Source organism: Mesoplodon densirostris, chromosome 2 (assembly GCF_025265405.1).
Source record: "Mesoplodon densirostris isolate mMesDen1 chromosome 2, mMesDen1 primary haplotype, whole genome shotgun sequence".
Lineage (NCBI taxonomy): Eukaryota > Metazoa > Chordata > Mammalia > Artiodactyla > Ziphiidae > Mesoplodon > Mesoplodon densirostris.
In genome coordinates this window covers 94,464,264-94,487,913 of record NC_082662.1, presented here as the reverse complement: position 1 = coordinate 94,487,913, position 23,650 = coordinate 94,464,264, and the positions used below count along the sequence as shown (strand labels likewise).

The 23,650-nt window shown below is 36.6% G+C and overlaps 1 pseudogene; it reads right to left on the bottom strand.

Annotated features, from left to right (window-relative positions):
- Positions 1 to 670: 670 nt before the first annotated feature.
- On the bottom strand, positions 671 to 21,532 carry LOC132503423 (large ribosomal subunit protein eL43-like; annotated as a pseudogene).
- Positions 21,533 to 23,650: the final 2,118 nt, after the last annotated feature.

Below are 23,650 nucleotides of genomic sequence, written 5' to 3'. Positions count from 1 at the left end.
CTGTGATATCTCAATGCATAACACATGAAACTGTTGGTAATTAATATTTTCTTTGACATCCCTAGTAAGTAATGATGGGGAACAAAGTGGATGGTTTCTGAAATAGCACAATTTCCTTACAGGTGAAATAATAATGAACCTCAAAATGTGGTTTAATGACACAATTCTTTAAACTGGTGATGCTTATTACCGTTTTAGCACTGCAATGTTTATATTTAATCATTACAGTTTCTGCAAATGTTTCATAATGAGATATGATTTTCACATCATGTTTGTTGTGAAACTTCTTTTATTTTTGAACTTATACAATAATATCTTAAATTAAAAATTTTTTTTCTAAATAACAAGTAGCTAATTTTTACTTAAATTACTTTTTCTTATTACATTTGTGTCTCTTTTCTTGTGTGTGGTTCATAAAACCCTTGTTCTTTCTGTAAAATAGAGTAGATTATGAAACATATATATTATTTAAACATTAGAGTTAAACAGAATTAGTTAAGTAGAAGTAAATTTGGGGGTGGTTTGAATTTTTTTTTTGTAAGTTTACCTTTTCCTATAATCACCCAGTTCTTAGTACCTTTTTATTTTAATTTCTGTGTAACAATATTAACTTTTTGTTGCATAAATTAACCCAGTATTATAGGCTAGAAAAGTTCAAATGGTGGCACTTCTACTGGTCCTTCAGTTCCTTCAGTCTTCTGATGGACGACTTTACTGTGACAGCAGAAGTGGTGTTATAGGTCCGAGCATCACCAGCTATCATTTCATGCAGGAATCACGATGCCAGATGCCCACAGCTAGTCTCTTCATCTTGATTTTGCCACAGAAGGATCAAGTGTACTTGGCGTGCTGGCTGATTTCTTCAGCATTTTCCTGAGGGAGGTACTATAATGGGTCCCATATTTACTGAAAATTCCGGACTTCTTTGTGCATTAATCATGTCTCTCAACAAATATTAAATTTTTGAAAAGAAGGTGAAACAACACCCAAAGAAATGGAGAATCCATTTTAAAGGAGTTTCCAAAATATAAGCAGTATTTTTTATAATCATTCTCTATTCTGCACCATTAAAGTAAAGATAATAGATTCTCCATGTGAGTGACCCAGAGAAGACCACTTTATCCTTATGATACTGCTGCAGTTATGTATGCAAAATATACTGTTAGGTGGATTGTCTGATATATTGATACTGATATATTGATACTGTTAATACCTTCGATTTTGATCCTAAAGTGAAAGAGAGTTTATAGATCCAGAAATTTGGTGAACTTTCATAATATGTTCATGTTTATAGTTTTAGTTTTTTTGACTCATAAACTAACATATGCACACTAGAAATATTTGGGTTTTCCTTTTTTCTAACTTTTTGATTAAACTTGAGGTTAAAGAGTTGAAACTGGCAATATTTAAAAGCCATGTAAGGGAAAAAAAAAGACTTCAAATTCTACAGTGTGACTAGGAGAAAGTTTAGACTCCTAGGCACTGGGAAAATGCTTGAAACATAGATCTAAACTGAAATAAATGCATATACACTTGCCATATTCTTACTGTCAATGAAGAAACATAATTTTCCTTATTTTATATTAAATGGAATGGTTCTATAAATAACTTTTAGAACACGTATCTTCAAAGTTTCTAGGCAAGAAACTTTCAAAGGCAAGAAATATAATGAAATTTAAACCCCAAATAATTAAAATACCTACATTTTTAGACACAAATTTTGACTTTTAAAATTATTGAAGAGAATTATATTACAGAATATATATCATTTTGTATCTGCTTAAAAATTCAGTCTAAATTTGTGTTTTAACATTTTTGCCAGTTAGATAATCAACGTTCATAATGATCTTAAAACACAAGTCCCCTACCTACAAATGAGTTCCGTTCTGAGAGTGCATTTGTGAGTCCAACAAAGTTAGCCTATGTACCCAACTAACACAATTGGCTATATAGTACTGTACTGTAATAGGTTTATAATACATTTCACACAAATAATACATGAAAACAAACACAAAAAATAAATAAAACATTCTTAATCTTACAGTACGGTACCTTGAAAAGTACAGTACAGTACCAGCTACATCCCACTGCTTTTACTCTTGCTTCTGGACATCCTGGGTTTGAAATAAAAATGCTATACTACCATACTCTATACAGTACTGTATAGTAAAGTACACAAAAACACGACCACTTGTAGAGGACGTGCACACGTGACAATTTACACCAGACGTGTGAACTAACTTACGTGACTGGACATGCAAATGCACATTCGCATCTTTGAACAGATTCACTTTCTAATGTGCCTCAGCCCAAGCTGTATTGCCTTGGACAGATCACTTATTTTCTCGCACTTAGCACACTGTATAATACATGTTAATCAATACATGCCAAAAATTGTATTACTGTTAGTGCTATTGTCTCTTTCAGAATAGTTTTGTTAACATTAGTATTATAATTAGTATTATTTTTTATTTTGATATGTTAATCTATTCAGGAGTTGAATGAGTTAAAGGAGATAACTCTGTATGAAGGTTTTTCTTGGCAATGGTGGTTATATGTTTCTTGTAGGACAGATAAGACTTGAGTAAGCAGATAGGTAGATGCACTTTATTGAACAGTTAATCATTTTGTGAGCACATACTACATGCCAGGCATTATGTTAATTCCTGAGAAAATACAAGTACAATGATGCATGATCATTTTATTATCAAGGAATTTATAATCTGGGATAGAGTGACATAAATGAATCAAGAATAAAAATGCATAGAGTAGGGCCTCCCTGGTGGCGCAAGTGGTTGAGAGTCCGCCTGCTGATGCAGGGGATACGGGTTCGTGCCCCGGTCTGGGAGGATCCCATATGCCGCGGAGCGGCTGGGCCCGTGAGCCATGGCCGCTGAGCCTGCGCGTCCGGAGCCTGCGCGTCCGGAGCCTGTGCTCCGCAACGGGGGAGGCCACAACAGTGAGAGGCCCGCATACCGCAAAAAAAAAAAAAAATGCATAGAGTATATTCAGGTACTATAGGAGCACAGATAAAGTGTGTCACTATTCAGATGGCTGGCCAGGAAATACTTAAAGAAGAAAGAGGGATGGATGAGTTTACACTCAGGAAGAGAAAACAATCATGTGATGAACAGAAGAAGCTGAGGAGTCCAAAATAACTGGAATTAAAGCAGAAGATATGTTTCACAAAGAATTTAATTTGATAGATATAGTTTGTGCATGATCTGAAATGTGGAAAAGAGAGTATAGACACTGGAGTGTCAATGGGACTAAAAATTTTTAACAAAATATCTGAGCATTACACTACAAACATCTACAATTTAAAAAATTCTTATCAAATTAGCTCCCAAAGAGAAAGGAAAGCCTATTATTCAGCTCTGTAGCTTTGCTACACCCTTCGAGAGAAGACATCTGGAAGTCACATGCATCTAGGGAGCTTGACCTTTTCAGCAACACTGGCCTATGTTAAAATACCAATAGGTATTTTCTTAACTCAAATAACAACCTTCTCCTGGCCATTGTTCTACAGTCTGAATGCATTTTAGTTAATTAATCACTTAGTTAGTAATCTCTTTGAAATGTAAAATGGAACATTTTTTAAAATCTTTTTTTTAATGTCTTTATTGGAGTATAATTGCTTTACAATGTTGTGTTAGTTTCTGTTGTACAACAAAGTGAATCAGCTATATGTGTACATATATCCCCATATCCACTCCCTCTTGAGCCTCCCTCTCACCCTCCCTATCCCATCCCTCTAGGTCGTCGCAAAGCACCGAGATGATCTCTCTGTGTTATGCAGCAGCTTCCCACTAGCCATCCATTTTAATTTGGTAGTGTATATATGTCAGTGTTACCCTCTCACTTCATCCCAGCTTCCTCTCCCCACCCCCCAACTGTGTCCCCAAGTCTGTTCTGTATGTCTGTGTCTTTATTCCTGCCCTGCCACTAGGTTCAGTACCGTTTTCTTAGATTCCATATATGTGCGTTTGCGTACGGCATTTGTTTTTCTCTTTCTGACTTACTTCACTTTGTATGACAGACTCTAGGTCCATCCACCTCATTACAAATAACTCAATTTTGTTCCTTTTTATGGATGAGTAATATTCCATTGTATATATCTGCCAAATTTTCTTTATCCATTCATCTGTTGATGGACATTTAGGTTTCTTCCATGTCCTGTCTATTGTAAATAGTGCTGCAGTGAACATTGTGGTACATGTCTCTTTTTGAATTATGGTTTTCTCAGGGTATATGTCCAGTAGTGGGATTGCTCAGTCATCTGATAGTTCTATTTTTAGTTTTTTAAGGAACCTCCATACTGTTTTCCATAGTGGCTGTATCAATTTACATTCCCACCAACAGTGCAAGAGGGTTCCCTTTTCTCCACACCCTCATTTATTGTTTGTAGATTTTTGATAATGGCCATTCTGACCAGTGTGAGGTGATACCTCATTGTGGTTTTGATTTACATTTCTCTAATGATTAGTGATGTCGAGCATCTTTTCATGTGTTTGTTGGCAGTCTGTAAGTTTACGTTCAATATTTCAAAAATAAGAGTTGGTTGTTTTGCTTCATGAATATCAATACAATTTGAACCTTTCAGCCTTGTGTCCTATGTGGAACAAAGTAGCATTCTTCCTCTTTCCCTTTGCATCCTCATATGTCAAAAGGACCTTAAAAAATAAATCTCTCACCATCATCAAACCTCTGTGAACATTGACAGAGACTAAAACTATATGAGATATTATAAGGGCAGAAAGGTTTAAGGGACAAATTGTTCTGAAAGAATTTAGAACACAAATATCAGTCACGATCACATACTTTTCAGCATCTATATTACAAGAATATAACTGTATCATGAAGTCAGTTATATGACTTGAATAAATATAGCTTTGCAAAAGTAGGAAAATTTTCCAGTTTTCTTAAAGCAGGTAATATTCTATCTCACATATCTCAGTAATTTGATTACTGCAGACACAGTAGGGCCTTCAGGACTACATGAAGGATTCCCGGCTTTACTGATGTTTTTATGCATTTCAGTCTCTCTCCACACTAAGATACCAACAGAATTTTACATGCTTCTCACCTCATAAAGTGATCTTATTTATGGAGAAATTGTACCCTGCTAACAAAAGTCCTACTTTAGTGGCTCATAGAGAACAATGGGTTATTTCCTGATGGACAGGAAAAAGCATAGTGAGGAGAGCTATGACTATAAAATTAAGGGGAATGTGGCAAAAATCTTACTTGGTTAAGCAGATGTATCATCTTATAAAAATTCCAAATTTAAGAGTAGTACAAAATACAAGATAAAAACTATATAAAATGCTTTATTTTGTGAAATTCAGTTCATACTGGAAATTTTCTTATTATAACATTGCATTTTGCTCAATATTCTACAAGAAACCAGTACCAAAAATTATTTCATATGAACATCTGCCACCAATGCATTTACTTTCTAGCATTACTATGATTAATTTCGATTATGTTATTCCAGCTTGTAGTTGTCATAAAATACTTTAGTTGAATTCGAATGAAGAAATATATATTACTTCATAGAGAAGTCATTCCAGTTACGAAACTACAAGGGGTCAGAACATATTTTACACTAGAACACTAGAAAGAAAATTAATGCTTTTTTTCATGTATATAACTATGCTCTAAAATACAAAAATGGCCTAATGCATCTACCATGCAATATCTTTTCTACTTTGTTTGTGGGACATATGCATTAGGTCTTCTAAATTTGTTTTCTGTGGGTTTTTCAAAAAATACATTTATTTGAAATTTGCAAACACATATTATTTCAAGTGAATTTCATATTTTTACTTTTTCATAAGAAGGAATTAAAGTATGAGCTATGCTACCAGCTTGTATACTGAGTTAAGATAACATTATTTCTGTTCATATGCAGTGTTGTTAGAATTCTGGTATGTAAAAGTGGGTTTTCAGCAGCTCAGGCAGATTCTTGGGGAGACAGCAGGAGGTAGGTCACAGACTCAAGTTTAATAGTTCACCTAGGAATAATCAGGTTGATCTATAATCCAGAAGGGTATTTGAGTATTAAGATTAATTTTATTAGATATATTTCTTTCCATAGATTCAAACTGGACCACATCTGCTTCAATATTTAGTGGCTTAAGAACTCAATTAGTAATTCACAGGATTCAGTGAGCATGAGACTGAAGCAGAGGAATTAGTTTATCTTGTGAAATTTTCTCTCTATGCCATGTGTAGATCCTGCTATATTATCCCTAATATATGAGATAATAAGTGACCAGGGCATTCATATCACTGTAGAGAATATTTATTTTCCAGCATTGTGTATACTTACTCATAAATTATTTGATTAAGCTTTTACAATGCTCTATATCCATCAATAAGATAAAAATTTCCTATCATTTGACACTTCCTTTGGACAACTATTAATATTTCACTGAATCTTATTTTTTTTCCATCATTTATATATTAACTTAATAATCCTTTTTCTAGGAAAGCATCATAACCCCTATATTATGTTTTAAATAGTGTTTTCTTCACTCTTCAGGAATTTAAGGTCCATCTCTGTATTATTCTTAATATAAATATTCCCTTTAAAATATATTGATAATAAAGAGATTATTTTGTCACGTGTGAAATTATACTAGTTGTGGTTATTTATTTTGTTTACCCAGTAGTGTTTTCAATGAGACCAGATCAGTGATCTTTATTTTTAGAATAAGCAAAGAAATTGCCAAAAGAAAAATAAAATATAATTAGAGGGATAATAAAATTTATGTCTCTTGATTCCAACTATTTATGGTAATTATTAGTTAGCTTTACGTTGGGAAATTTAAGAGAGACTTTAAAAAATTATTTGGTCACTCCTTACTCTATTTACCTTTATATATGATTAAAGTAATGTTAGGGCTGGGAATATAATATTAAAGAAGACATAGACCCCGTCATCATCTTGACACAGATTTAAAAATTGGAAAACTGCATTTACTAAAATTAGTGCATCAAGAAGTTTAAAACAGTTTATTAAATGTATGGGTGTAGCTGCAGTTCCTATCCAAAGCAAAGATAAAGGAAGATTCCAGGAGGAACACAACAAATATGATAATTCTAAACCTCTTAATTCTAAAAGGAACACAGCAAATATGATAATTCTAAATGGGTAAATGGCATTTAGTCAGGCATAAAAGTGGAGAGAAGAACCTGGAAATATCAGAGGCAAAGTTCTGTGGATGACACAGTTCATCTGGAACACAAAGACCTGTGTGGTTGGAATGCAGACTGGCAAGCAGAAGAGCTGAGAGGAGACATAGGAGAGAAAAAGGAGTCCGACCAGGAAGGATATTTTAAACCATTCAAAGTCTGCCTATCTTTTAAGATTGTCCAAATGAAGGACCAATCAGACTAATGATGTTAATTTTGCCACCTATAATTCAGAGTACCTCAGTGTAATGGAAAGAGAATCAGCAGGCACAAAGACCACACTTGAATTAATAATCAGTGGTTGGTTTCTTTTCTTACATATCAAATGTTCAGTTAACTTCTTTTAAATGGATTTTATATGCACTATGAGGTATAGAGGCACAAAAATTTTAAAGTGTTGAGTTTGATGCATCTTTGAAATATCAAAATGTAGTTATTCAGTTCTCAGTTGTACGTTTGTGCATGAATCTCAGAAGAAACGTCTGGGCTGGAGGTAAAATGGTTGAAATTCTTGGAGTGTCTAGGCGTCTGAATAAATAAACCCTATATTTTCTGCCTAAATTTGAAACCAGTTGAAATAGGAGTCACCTTTTGATATCAAAATGTAAGGATATAACCTAATTATACAAGTACAATGGTTATTTGAATAATAATTTTAAAAAATAGAAACAGATAGCCTCCCATTATTTAGCAGTAGTTGAAGTCCATGGGTTTTCCCCATGAATGTCTACCCTGCTAAGCTTATCATATGGCTAAAAGGATATGAGAATGTATTTCTTCTTTGAGTAAACAGATCCCAAAATGAAGGAAGCAATGCAAACCCAGTTGTTTTTCCAAAACATCAATCATATAAGTTACTCCTCCTATTTTAGGCAGAAAGAGACCAAACATTGATCAACTGAAAGTTCCTTCACATGAAAGGAAAAGTCAAGGGTGCAGGTATTAAGTATTAAACTCATAACAGTGGAAGTGAGCTTGTGATTGGTAATTCAAGTTATGGAAATGATAAACTATTGGGAGAAAATCAAATAAGAATAGAAAAAATCTTAACCTTAAATCATATTATAATGCAATGTAAAAAACACATTAGTCCATGTTAATGGACTAATGGAGAGCATAAAGAAAGTGTGATAGCCTCAAATTTGTATATAATCAGTACCTAAGAGAATACATTCCTATATCTCAGCCCCTTAAAGTTTTCCTTAAGTATTTAAGCCAGTGGACTTGGAACTCAAATGAATGTCTTTAACAATTTTATTTATCCTTTAGTTAACTATTCGGTTCAATAAATATTTATTTAGTGTCCACTATGCTTTAGACACAGAAATAAGTTTTTGAAAAAATAATAAATATATAAAACATATATTTTCTTCCATTGAAAAGTTTAATGGGGAATTAGGACAAAAACAAAAACAAAAAATGTACAATATTTTAAATATTTTGATGGGGATGTATAAAGTATTGTGTGATCACACAGATAAGGAAGACCATGTAATTATTGGAGGACAGGATATGCTTCCTAGAAGAAATAATTTCTAAGGAGAAATTATAAACTATTTTGGTTAAAGTAAATCATGGAAAAAGTCAGTGTAGTGGGGGAAGAGTGTCCTATATGAGAGGAATGACTTGGCTCTCACTGGCCAAACTCCACTAGAAGCCAACTGACCCCAGAGTTGCAGTCCACAGAGAGCAGCCTTCAGCAGACAGAGCAGGGTGGACAATGGCGAAAAGTGGCTTTGGAAGGATAAAAATCATACTACCCAGATAAAAGTAACATGCATCAAACTGCTTACCTTGACTCTATTGGCACTCTTTTCCCTCGGGAATCAAAGAGGAGCCTTTTCCTTTACCTTAGTCAGTACTCTGGTGCTTACACAGAGAAAAAAGTGCAATTCAACCTCCAATTTCCAGGGAAAGAAGAGTGTCTAAGATACTGTTAACTTGCAGCTGATCTGTGGTGGCTCTGTGCCACCAAAGAGCTTACTAACTCTTGACCAAGATAGGAATGAAATGTTATATTAGTGATTTATTTTGTGCTCCTTAAAGCCCTAAAACTCCACTGGAGCCATTACAACATTGTTTATAGAAATGTGTAGCTCGATAATGTGTAACTGATTTAACCAGTTACACAATCTAGTTTTGCTATGTGACTAATGGAGTATTAAAACAAAAACAAAAACAAAACAAACAGCCCTCAGTAAAGTTTAGCCTCAGCTTCCCTGATGCCAAGATATGTTACAGATATCTTCAAGGTTTGTGATGTTGAGATGAAGCATGTGCTAAGAGAATGCGAGAAGACCCTGAAAAACCCTGAAAATCTTTGTCTGAATGTCTGGGACCTCCTAGATGTTTGCTTGTGTTTTGTTTCTCCTGCTCTATCGTACATATTGCCTTTAGTAAAGCCTCACTGGAGGCTTTAATAAAAGCCATTCTGTGTGGTCACATGAGCCTTTTCAGTAATCACATGAGCCCTTTCAATAATTCAACCCAAAATGAACATAATGCAATTGCCACAATGATATATAATAATAATAAACATATTTTCATTGAATAAATGAATCAGTGAATTAATGAGTGAATAAATGAATAAGGAGTGTCAACTATTTTGTACAGATACTAAGTGTACAAATGGAGTAGATTCAGTGAGTTCATAGGGGAATTTATTATTATTAGGTTTAGGTGATTTTAAATCCTGTTGCTTATTCCTTTCTTGTAATGATCTCATGTCTACATCAAAGAATATATAAAAAGGATCATAGTACTGAATTTTCATAAAAGTTTTATTTATATGTTTAGCAAGGTGGTGCAGTAAAAATGATTTTTTTATAATTTATTACAAACCAAATAAAGTTTCAAGTCACATAGAAAATAATGTGAACCGTCTTTGTCACCATTTATGTAGGCTAATGTCAGATGAAACCAGGACTCTGATTATTAAATGTCACGTAACCTCATGGTGCCAAATCTTTGCTGACTCAGTTGTCAAGCTGACATATATTCTATCTAATACAGACTGCACATAGTAGGACTCACTAACTGATTTCCATGCCTCTTCTCTACCATTCATTCTTCAACTTGTCTTTAGAACCTACCACCTGCCAAACCATGACCTAGATGTTGGTGATACAATAATTGAAAACAAACAAAAAAACCACATATTTCCTATGCTTGTAGAGTAGACTAGTGGCAGATACAGTCATTTCGACATATAATTTCAATATAAAATTTGAAATGAATGAAAATGAAATATGTTTTGAAAGTAAAAGGTCCTCAAATTCTTTTCTGAACCAAACTGGCCTTGCTTCAGCATTGTCCCATGATTGGGTCCGATTTTTCTGAAAAAGGACCCTCTGCTTTGCTCAGCTTGGCTTCCCTGCACACGCATTCTGAGTTCATGGACTCACAGATCATTCTGAGTTCCTCCTCTTCTTGACTCCAATCTCTTTTTTAAAGTAAAGATGATTTAAAATCTCTTCTCAAGTAACTCATTAGTTCTTGTTATTGGAATAAATGGATTTAATCTATTTGCTTTTAATATGATTTAAAATTTTTCAATATTATCTTTTACAAAATAAAAGCAGATATATTCCTAATAAATTTTGTTAACAAAGTTGAAGTCTTTATTCCTAGTTTAGGTATGTGTGATTGAAAGCGAATTCCTTTAATTTCTGGATTATAAGTAAAAGATCTCTTAGAAATTTGACACAAGATGGTATGACTGAAGGCCAAGGATAACACCTGGAAGCTGAACTGAAACATGGAAGGAAAAGCAGACAAGTAAATATCTGCCAAAAGTATACATAGGAAAAGGCATCCAGACAGGATCCAGTTTAAAAAAGAATAAACCTAAAGCCAGGATTTAAGAAGTAGGAAGTTAAATACTATTGATGGAATAGAGGGCGGGTTTCTTTTTAAGTTCCTTTGGATGAATGTTGATATAATTTGTCTTACTATAGTCAGATACTATAGTCAGATTACCTTTCCACAAAAGAAAAGCAACGTTGAAACCGTGTTCCAGAGTGGCTTGTACCTGCTCAAAATTGGGTTACACAGTATTAAAGGTTTGAAACATATAAAGAAAAGTTAGAAACTCTTCCATATTCAAAGCTTTCGCCTCAAAATGAATATGATTAATAACTTCTCTCCTTTCCTTTGATTGTTGCATGTTTCAATGTTATAGAAATTCAAGACAAGATCTTAGGTGTCACATCTTTTCTCCATATGAAGCTGAGAAAACTTGCCTATGGTATTGATGCTAGGAGCATATCTGAATCACATGCTTAAGAGCTAGGCTTATTGTTCTAAATTTAATTTGACAGTTAAAATGGAACTGACTAGAGAAAAAGTTAGGATTTACATTTCATTTTAAAAATCCTTAGTGAAAATATGTAGTCAGGACAACTATAGACTCAAAACTGCTATTTTGATTCCAATAATGCCTGGTTGCAAGATGTCAGTAATCTCCCCAAAGATAATAGAGTGAATACATAATTAATATTATCAAAATGTTAAATATAGTATTTATCACTACATTGCTAAAAGAACCTTAAAGATAATTAAGGACAAGTCTCTAAAGGCAAAAAATAAATAAATAAATAAATAAACAAAGAAACCAAAAATAACCCCTCCATTTCTCATTAATTATCTATAGATATTTTAGTCTCAATTATATTTAGAGGTCTTTAAATGTGTGTGCTAAATGTGGATGATATAATTCTGTATATCAAATGCTTTGGCTGCATAAATTGTAAATAGATGGTTTAACTTTAAATCTATAACCCAGGGGCCACTCCAGAAGCCTGTGTTGCTGCACTAGTCCTTTGGCCTCCTGGAAGACATTTGACTTCCTTCCCAAGAATGCAAAGTTCACTATTTCTGACCTTGGGAGGTCCTACCCCTGCATAGCCCTTGGGCCACAGCCTGATTCTCCACACCTGGCTTGATTACTGGGTGAGGCACTGCTGCACTGTGACTTGATTGAGGCATCAAATTGGGGTCGGTTTGATAGGTGATGTGAGCCAGACTCCCCCTCTGGGATGAGGGGTCTCTGGCACTCAGGGGACCCAGGTGTTTCTCATTCCAGGACTCCTTTGCTGGTCTGTACAACTTCAGAGTTCTCTCCAGGTCTGGCTTCTTCTAGGAAAAGTGGTCAGGGCATCGGTGGCTTGAGCCTGATTCTGCCTTCCTCTGAACTGCCCCTGAATGCTCAGTGCATCCTAGCCCAATCTCTCCCTGCCCCTCCATCCGGACCCACACTTACTCTCCCCACTTCCCACCATACATGAAGCTACAATGTGCACCCTGTGTGCTCAAAAACAAAAATATTTTAAAAACGTTAACCATTTTGAATTCTATATAATGGTTTTGTCTGTATATCTTTGTGATTTTAAGACATTATGAATAACATACCTTGAGAGTACAGACAAGATGCACCTAATTTAGGGAGAGCTGGCACCTTGTTTGAAGGACAGGCTTTGGTAAAGAAACAGAATGCAAAGTCATTCTAGAGAGAAAGTGTAGCCAGCACAAAGACAAGAGATGAGAGAGTTTCCTTTATTTAGGAAACTGCAATATTTGGCACATAGTAAATGCTTAGTAAATATTTGCAGTTATTATGGTTTTATTTTTATTGAAACATTTTTATTACTACAGCTGGAGACAGTGTATGGGAGACAGAGAAGTTAGAGATGTAGCTAGAACTATAGTTGAAGAGCAAATAACAGACTTTAAGAATATTATACATTTCTACGTAGATTTTGTAGAGCAGCTAAAAAGAAATGCATAGGATAGTGAACTGACCAGACACACTATAGAAGGCTGTGGTGGAATAGCCAAAAGTAGAGTAGAACAGATTATTATAAGTGTTATTGTAGTGATCTAATAAGACAGTAATTCTAACAGCAATAGAGAGGATTGGAGAAGGTATTAGTATTTTGGAAGATAAATGAGGGAAGGGGATTAGCTTTTTGTGAGGGATGAAAGAAGGAGAGGTAGAGGAAGGAATTAGGAATGAGTTCCAATATTCAGGCTTGTGTAAGTGGGTAGATGATTCTGTTACTTATAGTTATGGATACAGCCCAAGAATTATCATGGTTAGGGAAGCAGGTGTACATTATATTTTGATCATGCTTATTTTTAAGTGCCCAAGTGACCTCTAAGGGAAGACATCATCTATGTGGATATAAGTATAAATCTAGGGAGTCTTCAACATATAGAACTTTCTTAAAGCCATGGATGTGACAGCATCTGTGTAGAGGATGTAGAGAGAAAAGTAGGAAGACTGAGAGCTGACCCCCTCTCTAATGCCAATATTTATTTATCATAGAAAGAATATTGAAACTACACACACACACACACACATGCACACGCACACACACACACACAGAGCTGAAAAGTAGTAAAAGAAACAAACTGGACAGAACACTGCCCTAAAGCTGATATAGAACATTTTGAGGAAGAAGAGGTAAGTATTTTCAAATACTGAAAAGACAAGGTAAGGACTGGAAAGTGTGCACCAGACATAGCAAAGAGAAGAAACTGTATTTTCCTTGTAAATGTCTGGTTGAAAGATAGTAAAAAACAGCCATTAGTTTGACCAAGACATTCTCAACCCCAGTAGGGACTGCATCAGCCTGGAGGAAAAGGAGACTTTTTATGCTGAAGGCAGGGATAGCTATTTGAAATCCATCTGGCAAGAAATGACAACATTTTCTAATTGGCACTAAAGCTATCTTATATGCTAACAGGGGGTCTGTTGGCATATTGTTTGTAATTATCACTATGGGAGTGGATGAAAGGATATAGATTAAAATAAAGAGATGGAGAATATGAAAAGCAAGAATAAATCAGGCCAAGGCCAGAACTCTGGAAAAGAAATATTTAAGGGGCACATATAGAAATAAAAGATCCAGACAAGAAAACTGAGGAGAAATGTTCAGAGAGATAGGGAGAAAACAGGGACAAAATAACATCCAAAAGGTCAGGGGTCACCTTGGATGTGATTTGATACCTGTTTGGAATAGCATTTTTCATGTAAATTAATCCACATTAAATTAATTTCCTCCTCTTTCTCCACTTTTCAAATTGAATGCTTTCACCAGACCAGACAGCTCTTTGCTGACCCCTTTTGATATTTGCCTGCTACAACTCCTGCAAATTACAATTGTGATTTTAGCTCAACTTTAAAAAGTCAGAATCTGACAGCTCATACTGATTTTTACCATTAAGATCCTGATTGCTACACTCTTTCCTTCTAAGACATGTAATACGGTTCATGAATCTCAGTCACCTACGGTTGTGCTAATCCCTGCTATTTCAAGTTCTGCTCAGTTTTAATTTCTAGTGGTATCTCCCACAAGGTTAACATCAGTGAAGTCTTGAGTGACATGAATGAAGCAATCAGGATATTAGATTTCCAGGGCATTCAGAGTTAGTCTAATTTATATAGGCCTGGTATCTTTGTACTTGGAGAGAACTCTAGATATCTGAGCACCCACTGAAAAGCGCCTCCAGAGTGTGCACTTTCTTGAGATATGGAACTGTTATGGGGGGCATGGGAATGTATCTGAACATGAAATAATAATCATCTGATGCTCCTATGCCTTCCACTGCCCACCGCCCAGAAAATGAGGTTAAGAGAGTTACTATTATTGTTATAAATACTGACACTTTTTTTACTGAGATTATAAGAATAGTGTAAAGTAGCTGTTATATGTAAATCTCCACTGATAGACAACATTCATTCCCATTTTACCACTAAACTTAAACTGGAAACAAGTGTGTTAATTGTTTTCTATTTTAATTTAAGATATTAGCTAGTTTTGTCTGAACCCTAAAAATATTTTGGCAGACTTAGTATTTTACCAGACATTCAATTAAGATTGAATATTGCTCTTGAATCATTATCGTCATTTATTTTTTTAGTTCACAGCAATGTATTTCTCACAGAACAAAATAGCCTCTTCAGCTAACTAGAAGGACTAAAAGCCAATGGAAAGAAGTCACTAAACTGTGTGCCTTATTTCACCCTCTCTCAGCTCTATACAGACATTTTTATCCTTCTTTTAAGTTATCAGAACCAGCAGAACAGATTTTTAAGTAGTCTATCTCCAGCTGTCTCCTTGTTTGGATCCCTGGATGATTTCTCTGTGTGAAATGTCTTTCATCTTTTTTCAGGTGAAAGGTTTATTTGTAGATTTTCTACAAATGAAACCAGCTAAAATCTCCTAAGCTCAGAAATGAAGCTTAGAATCTTTTTGAAAGAGGCTGCCTCATCATAGCTGCTCAGTTGTGGAGCACTCACTGAGGCTCCGGCACCCACCACTCAGACAAGGGGCAGGTGCTAATTAAAAGGAAGCCAAGCAGGTAAGACACACATAGGCAACAAGGTACCTCTTCCCTTTACTTTGCCAAATAGATACAACCTGGCCAACGAAAGAGTGTTAGGTGGAACAATGACACTCTTCACAGGTTATCAGGGGATATTGGGCCAGAACTAAACGCACATGATCAACTTTGCCTTTGGTCCCCTAGATTCTTCTTATTTCCCCTTTTCTGTGCTAGCATACTTCTCTGTTCCTATAGGACTACTTCTGGCTTACCAATGAACTCATCATTTCCCGCTTCTTTTCTCATTACAACTTGTTAATCAGTAAAAAAAAATGATGATATATTCATTCATTCACTTTAGGATGACAATTATGCATAAGGTTTAATCTCTTTTATGGTAATTTGTCATTTTGTATGGGATAATATTTAAGGCCAAAGTAAAACATACTAATAATGGACTATCTGGCAACATCAACAAAGTTGAAAAATTATTTTGGGAACATTGTAAATTCCCCAACATTTAAAATTATTAATTTATTCTATACATAAATTGTATACACATATACATAATGCTAAGTAGTTGTGTGTGTGTGCATGTATGTGTATGGTAGTGATGGTAATGCTGGTATGCAAAATGAGCATTTGGCAATTTATTTCAGTAGAAACAATTCTTAATATTCTGAAGAGAAAATACTAGGTGGTATCTCCTTTAGTTAGAATTTCTCTCTTTCTATATTAATTTTCACTGACTTTCATTTCAGTCAGTATGACATATCAGACATCCTAAAAGCTGAAAGCAGCTAAAACCACTCAGTAAAATATTTTAAAAATATTTAAAAATAGAAAGCTGTTCTGGCAAGAAAATAAGAAATTCCAGGAGGCTAAAAAAAAAGAGATCAGGAAACCTGGGACTTGAGCAGGAGGCGAGAATGTTCTGAAGGTGGTTTTGCCTTGAGGGCATCTGCCAAATGTTTGAGCAGCAATTACACAGGGTCAGATAATTGAAAGGATTCATAATACTCCATGGGGTATATACTCACTAAGGTAAAATATATGGTACAGCAGGGGAAAGAAAAGCACAGGCAAACATCAGACTGGTCCAAGACTTATATATACAGCTCCCAGAGTCCTTTCTTAATTATACAACTCACACTTTGTCATCAGATTGTTAATCACTACACGGTGGGGAGGGAGACTGTACCTAGGTCTTGGCATCTTTGCTTCACTGAAGGAGGAGGGCTTTTACACTCCTCTGTTAATGTAACAGCAAAAGCCAAGAGAAACAAACAGAAACGAGGTGCAAACCATCAATCTGTTCATTTTCTATAAACAATGCTGATAAGCGGGTGCAACTTGCCTCCTGGTTTGTCTCAAATCCCAGCACAGAACTACACTAATCATTAGTTAGTACAAAATAGTTAAGTTTGGCCTAGGGTCACACAAAGCCTCCAGGCACTTCTGGAAGTAAGTATGAGTTTGCTACAGATTAGCTGAGATTAATTCTATACTTACACAAGTTACAATTTTTGAGGACTCTATGGGAATCAAAGGACAGAAGGTAAAGTCTTGGGTTAGGAAAACTTGTGGGGAATCTAATAGGAAACAATTTACATGTAGCTGGAACCCACATATTACATTCTCCTTGTAAGGATGAAATAGAAATACATTGGACATATGTAAAGAAAGAACAACAACAAAAAATATCTCAACTGGGCCCTTGGAGGAAGGGAGAAAGTCTTCGCTGGGGATTCATAACTTTATGACCCTCATTTGAATTTGTGGTCTAAACTTGGTGAAACAAAAATTTATTTCTGGAGGAACCAAAATAATTCTTTATACAAGATTCATTCCTTCATACAAAAACCAAAATAAATCTCACAGTCCCATGAGCTCTAGAATCACAAAGCACACAAGGAAGCAAAGAACAATGAATTTTAGCCAGCAGAAATAGTAGGCAGCAAATACACATATACTTAACATATTGTAGTTTATTAGACACAGGACATGAAATAAATATGTTTATTTTGTTTGAAGAAACAATGTAGCTGTTACTTGAAAGACACAATATGAGAAAGAAAAAAAGTGTCATAAAAAATTGTCCACCTCTGTGGGCAGCTAGGAGGGGAGCTGGCGGCCTGGACCTGCCTCCCTCAGTGTAGCTCAGCCCCACAGGGTCCCCACAGAGGCTGAACCTGGGGGCTCTGAGCCCCAACACAGAGTGCATTTTCTTGTAGAGATCTTCTGCCACATAGCAGAAGAACATACAGAGGGTCTAGAGGAAAAAGGAGACAGAAAAATGTGAAAAACAAATTAAGGGGCTTGGGAGAGTGAAACTACTCAACACACCTATATGGAATTTTAGAAGGAAAGAGTTAGAGGATGGGGAAACTCTCTACTTACAGGGAAAATGACAGAAGACTCCAGAACTGATGAGAAAATGTTTAATATTTGGGCATCCCAATGAATTCGAAGCAGAATAAATAAAAGCAAATGTCACTTATAAAAATGTAGATAGCCAAAGTATATAGATGTTTGCTATTTTATCAGAACACTTTCTACAAACATATAGGTTATATATATATACATCTGGATTCTGCAAATGATAGAAAATATAAAATGAATTACTATTTCATTAGTTTTAGCCGACCTTTTTTCAATTTGTAGACTCTGCTTCCTATGCAATAATAACTTGTGAACAAAAACCAATATCCAGAGTTTGTTGAAGTAAAAATATTTCAATTGCTTCCTTATCAATATTCCACTTCTCAGTAGCAGGGTCAAAGACTTTATTCTCACAGAGCTGGAGGAGGAAATTTATTTCTTTTAAAATTCACACAGAAGTGAAAATGACTTGTCATTTATCTTTTCCTCAGAACAGGTTTTATTTGGAGAGGAAAGCAAGATTCCCCTAAATGCCTTAAAAGAGGTTAGATAGCGACCAAAGCCAGCTAAGGGGTGAGAGTGGGGTGTGCTAGAAGAGGAAGGAAAGGATATTAAATGGAAATAATATTGCCCAGGAGACAAACTTCTTTCGATTGTTGGCCTGGGGATTAGTAGATCTGCAGTCTTTAAAACAGGATAGTCACTGATGCTCAAAGCTAAACTTGCTAGGTTCTTAAGAATAAAGCTTGCTATACTATCCTAATATAATCTTTACATTGGTCAAGTGATAGAGAAAGCCTAACTTTAATGTCTTGACTCAGAAAAAGCTAATCTTTCCAATCAGTGCTTTATTTCTTAGCAGATAGTGTCACTGTATCACATAAGTACCAGGAATATAAATGATTGGTTTTGCGTATTATAACTGTTAACATCCTTTGCTTGTCAAAACTACAGTGCTGCGCATAGTACTGTCACCACTTATTATTAATTTACCTTTCAAAAAGACAAAGGTACTGCATATACTAAACACAAAGCTAAAGTGACAGAGTCCTTTTTGCAACCCAAATAAATATATCACTGTCATTTAGCAATCCTCTGTATTCAGTCGAATTTTTTTCTAACACTACTAGGATGTTAAGGGGGGGGGTGAAAATAGAGACAGCTCATTGATGTCCCATGCATACATCTATACCACTTTAATCTTGCACGTAAAAAGGTCAAGCATAAAATTATTTGCTTGGAGCAGCTGTCCACAGAGATTCAAATTAACATAGATAGAGATTAGCACAAGGAAAAAAGTTAATTTTACCTTAATTGGTTTAAGCTGGGTCCCATCCATACTGAGGATGAGGTTACAAAAGACTAGAAACTGCTAGGTTGACAGAAAGGGATTAATTCATGGGCTAGCGTCAGGTTGTTGACTAATAACATATTGATCGTATCTGTAAGATATGCAGAGCATCTGTCAGGAAGAGAGACACTTTGGAATTGAAGATCGCTAGCCTATCTGACATGATCAAAGTTAGATTAATATTATTAAGGAGATGCAAGTGAGCTGCCTATTGCCTTAGCAACCACAGACATTTTCTACATGTGTCTGGGACTGACCATCATGAACAGTAGCGGCACTTGTCGGTCAGAGGGAAATGACTGATTTGTGTAGCTGCTTCCCCCCGCCCCTTTTTGTCTTTAATGTGTTCCAGCAGACATATTGAACTACCATTGTTTAATCCTAGTGGAGCCTGCAGGTGGTATTGTCCTTGCATTGAGGAGTTATTAAATTCTTAAGGTCACCATAAAAAAGATTCCATTAAATTGAGTTAATAAAAACATTGGGCAAAGGTTTACAAAGAGAACAGATGTCAAAGCTTTGGGAATTGGAATGTCTCTTATGATATCAGGTTAAAAGAATAATTTAAATTACACTATAAAATAAAGAAGATAAAAATTCTGCATTCTTTCATAAGTGTGAAATTTTTGCACCTAATACACATGTATGTATGTGAATACTTGTATAGGATACTCATTTCTTTGAATGTTTTCTTTGCCATTCCATGTATGTATTTATTTATTTCTTTTCTTCTTTTTTTTTTAGTTGAGATTAACTTTGTTTAAAAATGGAGACACCTGGAAAATAGCACCTGAGAGTAAAAACCCGGTGAATTTCTGGGAATTTTTATATGTGTGAAAACTGATTTTTTTTTAAGGAAAAAAAAAAGATGAAGGGAAGACTGACACTTGATTTAGGATGACTCTGATACTTGATTTAGGAAGGAGGATGTGGATTAGAAAAAGTCTTTAGTGTTTAGTTTGAATGATGCAGCTACTGAGTTACTCCATTATACAGCCTATACACAAAACTGCACTCATGGCATAATATGTGTGGAAGTCCAACTATTCCCTACGCATCCCACTTGCCTGGGGGTTTACAATATCCTGCTTCCACTGCCATTTCCTATGGAAGAGGAAACAGGATATATTAGCATGGTAGTATTGTGATAAAGATCCTAAGAACTGAGGGAATCACTACTCTGTCCAACTATTAAATTTTACTATTCTATATTTTCAGAGAAAATTAAAAGAGGAATCTTGTGGAGAGCATATGACTTTTTGGAATGAACTTACCACACTCTTTTTAATGATTGAAGCCGAATCTGGACTCTGTACCCTGACACGGAATTAAATCTTAGAGACAGAGTTTTGGGTCAAGTAGAAAACAATAGCTTTATTGCTTTGCCAGGGAAAGGGGGACATAGCGGGCTAATGCCCTCAAGACTGTGTGTACCATTTGGGAGGGGGTAGTGAGACGTTTTATGGTAAAGGTTCTAAGAGGGTGTGATCAGCTCCTGACATTCTTCTGACGGGTTGGTGGTGAGGTAAGGGGGAGTCAGCATCACCAGCTTTCTGGTTCCAACAGGTCTGGGGTCTCCGTGCCTGTGGGAGGCTTGTGGGCAGCACACCGTGGTTAATCATTAACTTCTCTCAGCTGGTGGGGCGTTCAGTAGCTGCAAAACAGCACAAAGATATTGCTGCATGTATCCCTGGATGGGAAACCAGGACCCTGCCCCAAGCCTGCACTATTATTTTTCTTGACTGTTCCTCCCTTGCCTCACATCCCCTGCCTTCCCCAATTAACAACTGTTTGAACCTGCCCCTTGGAACTCAGGGAAGGTCATAGAGGCTGAGTGAAGCCTATTTCCTATAATCAAAGAAATGGGGGACACAGGAAGGCTTTTGTGCCCAGGAGCCCCACAGGGTCCTGCCCATGAGTGATCTACTCTAGAAGTGATTGCTTTTTTTTTTTTTTTCTTTTCTTTTGTGTGTCTTTGCACAGAGCCACCTGGGGAGGGGGGCGGGGGTGGAGAGGGTGTTGGCAGTGGTTTGAGTTCCTGTGTGGCCTCTAGTACTGGCGCAGGCGGCTCCTCCCCCAGAGCTGTGTCGCCTGCTCCACCCCAATCCACCAGCAGTGCCCTGGAGGTGATCCCAGGTAAGTCCAGGGCTCTGCTCCCATCTACCCACTCATTTTTGCACGTCCCTCAACGCTTTCCGCTACATACTGTGTATGCTTGGTTTGTAGAAAAAAACGTTTTCGGTCATCTGCCACTTTGGCTGTACTGCGCATGGTAGAGGAAACGCCTGGCTCGCTGGGAGCCTCGGGCTGCAGAGGGGATGAGAAGCCCTCGGGCAGGTCAGCTGAACGGGCCTCCCAGGGCAAGGCAGAGTGGGTGGTGCCACACAGCCCGAGACCATGGAGAACGGGAGGCTTCAGAGAAATAAAATGGGGGTTGTGGGGAGGGGCAGCAAGGGCCCCTGAACGTGGGGGATGGTGACAAGGGCGGGGACCAGGGATGAGGTCACAAGTCAGTGGGCATGGCTGCCAGCTGGGGAGGGGTCTTCGGCCGTTGGTAGTCCTTGAGGGTCTGCCGACGGATGACCAATGTGATTGGCCCTGGGGGACCTGTCTGGTGGCTGGATGGGGGCTCAGAGCCCAGGTTGGGACTGTCGTGAAAACGCAGGGAAGAGAAGAGCTGGGGGCAAGATGGCGTCTGTGGGGCCATGCCTGTCCCCTGGGCCCCAGGACACGGCTGGCTGCACCAGTAACACTAGCCCCAGTTATGGGAAGGAATGGAATCCTCAGAACTGCCCTCTGGCCCCAGGAGGAGGGCCCTGGCCTGCCTTTCTACTGCTACCCAGAGTACATGTCTTACCTGCTATGGAGCTAACAGGTGTAGACTGTAGTGTTTTTCCTGGTAGTTTCATTCAGGTTGTATCCTTACTAATGCACTGCGTGAATAGAAGGGATAAACTCTGAAATAAACAGGTGCTGCTTCCAGACTTTCTGTATTTAGCACTAGTAAGAAGGATAAGATAGAGTTCCTTGGTTGTTCTGATTTCTTGAAACACCATTGTCTCACTTTCTGCAAAGTGAGAACCTTTTGGCTCTTGCTTTTTAATTTGCAATTGTTTTATTATCGGCAAATTTGAGTATTTTACCAATATATATAATAACCTTTTAACATAAAAGATTATGTTAAAAGTTTATTTCATAACTTGAAATTATATTATATTATTTTATTATATTATTATATTATTTTATTGGATCAATAACATTTTTATTTTCTAATTTATATTACCATTATCTTTACATGTTAAATATGTATATGAAAACTTTGTCTCTAGGGCATGGTGAAAGTGTTTTTATTTTATTTTATTATTTATTTATTTTTGGCTCTGTTGGGTCTTCATTGCTGTGCATGGGCTTTCTCTAGTTGTAGCGAGAGGGGGTTACTCTTCACTGCAGTGCACGGGCTTCTCATTGTGGTGGCTTCTCTTGTTGTGGAGCATGGGCTCTAGGCCCACGGGTTTCAGTAGTTGTGGCGCATGGGCTTAGTTGCTCTGCAGCATGTGGGATCTTCCTGGACTAGGGCTCAAACCCGTGTCCCTTGCATTGGCAGGCGGATTCTTAATCACTGCGCCACCAGGGAAGTCCATGTTGAACGTTTTTGCTTTGTAGTTTGATTTTAATTTATAGTGTTTTTAGTCCTGCAAAATATGATTTTATTTTATTTAATTAATTAATTAATTTATTTATTTTTAACATCTTTATTGGAGTATAATTGCTTTACAATGGTGTGTTAGTTTCTGCTTTATAACAAAGTGAATCAGTTATACATATACATACGTTTGCATATCTCTTCCCTCTTGCATCTCCCTCCCTCCCACCCTCCCTATCCCACCCCTCTAGGTGGTCACAAACCACCGAGCTGATCTCCCTGTGCTATGCGGCTGCTTCCCACTAGCTATCTATTTTACGTTTAGTAGTGTATATATGTCCATGCCACTCTCTCACTTTGTCACAGCTTACCCTTCCCCCTCCCAGTATCCTCAAGTCCATTCTCTAGTATGTCTGTGTCTTTATTCCCGTCTGACCCCTAGGTTCTTCATGACCTTATTTTTTTTTTCTTAGATTCCATATATATGTGTTAGCATATGGTATTTGTTTTTCTCTTTCTGACTTAGCTTCACTCTGTATGACAGACTCTAAGTCCATTCACCTCACTACAAATGACTCAATTTCATTTCTTTTTATGGCTGAGTAATATTCCATTGTATATATGTGCCACATCTTCTTTATCCATTCATCTGTGGATGGACACTTAGGTTGCTTCCATGTCCTGGCTATTGTAAATAGAGCTGCAATGAACATATTGGTACATGACTTTTTGAATTATGGTTTGAT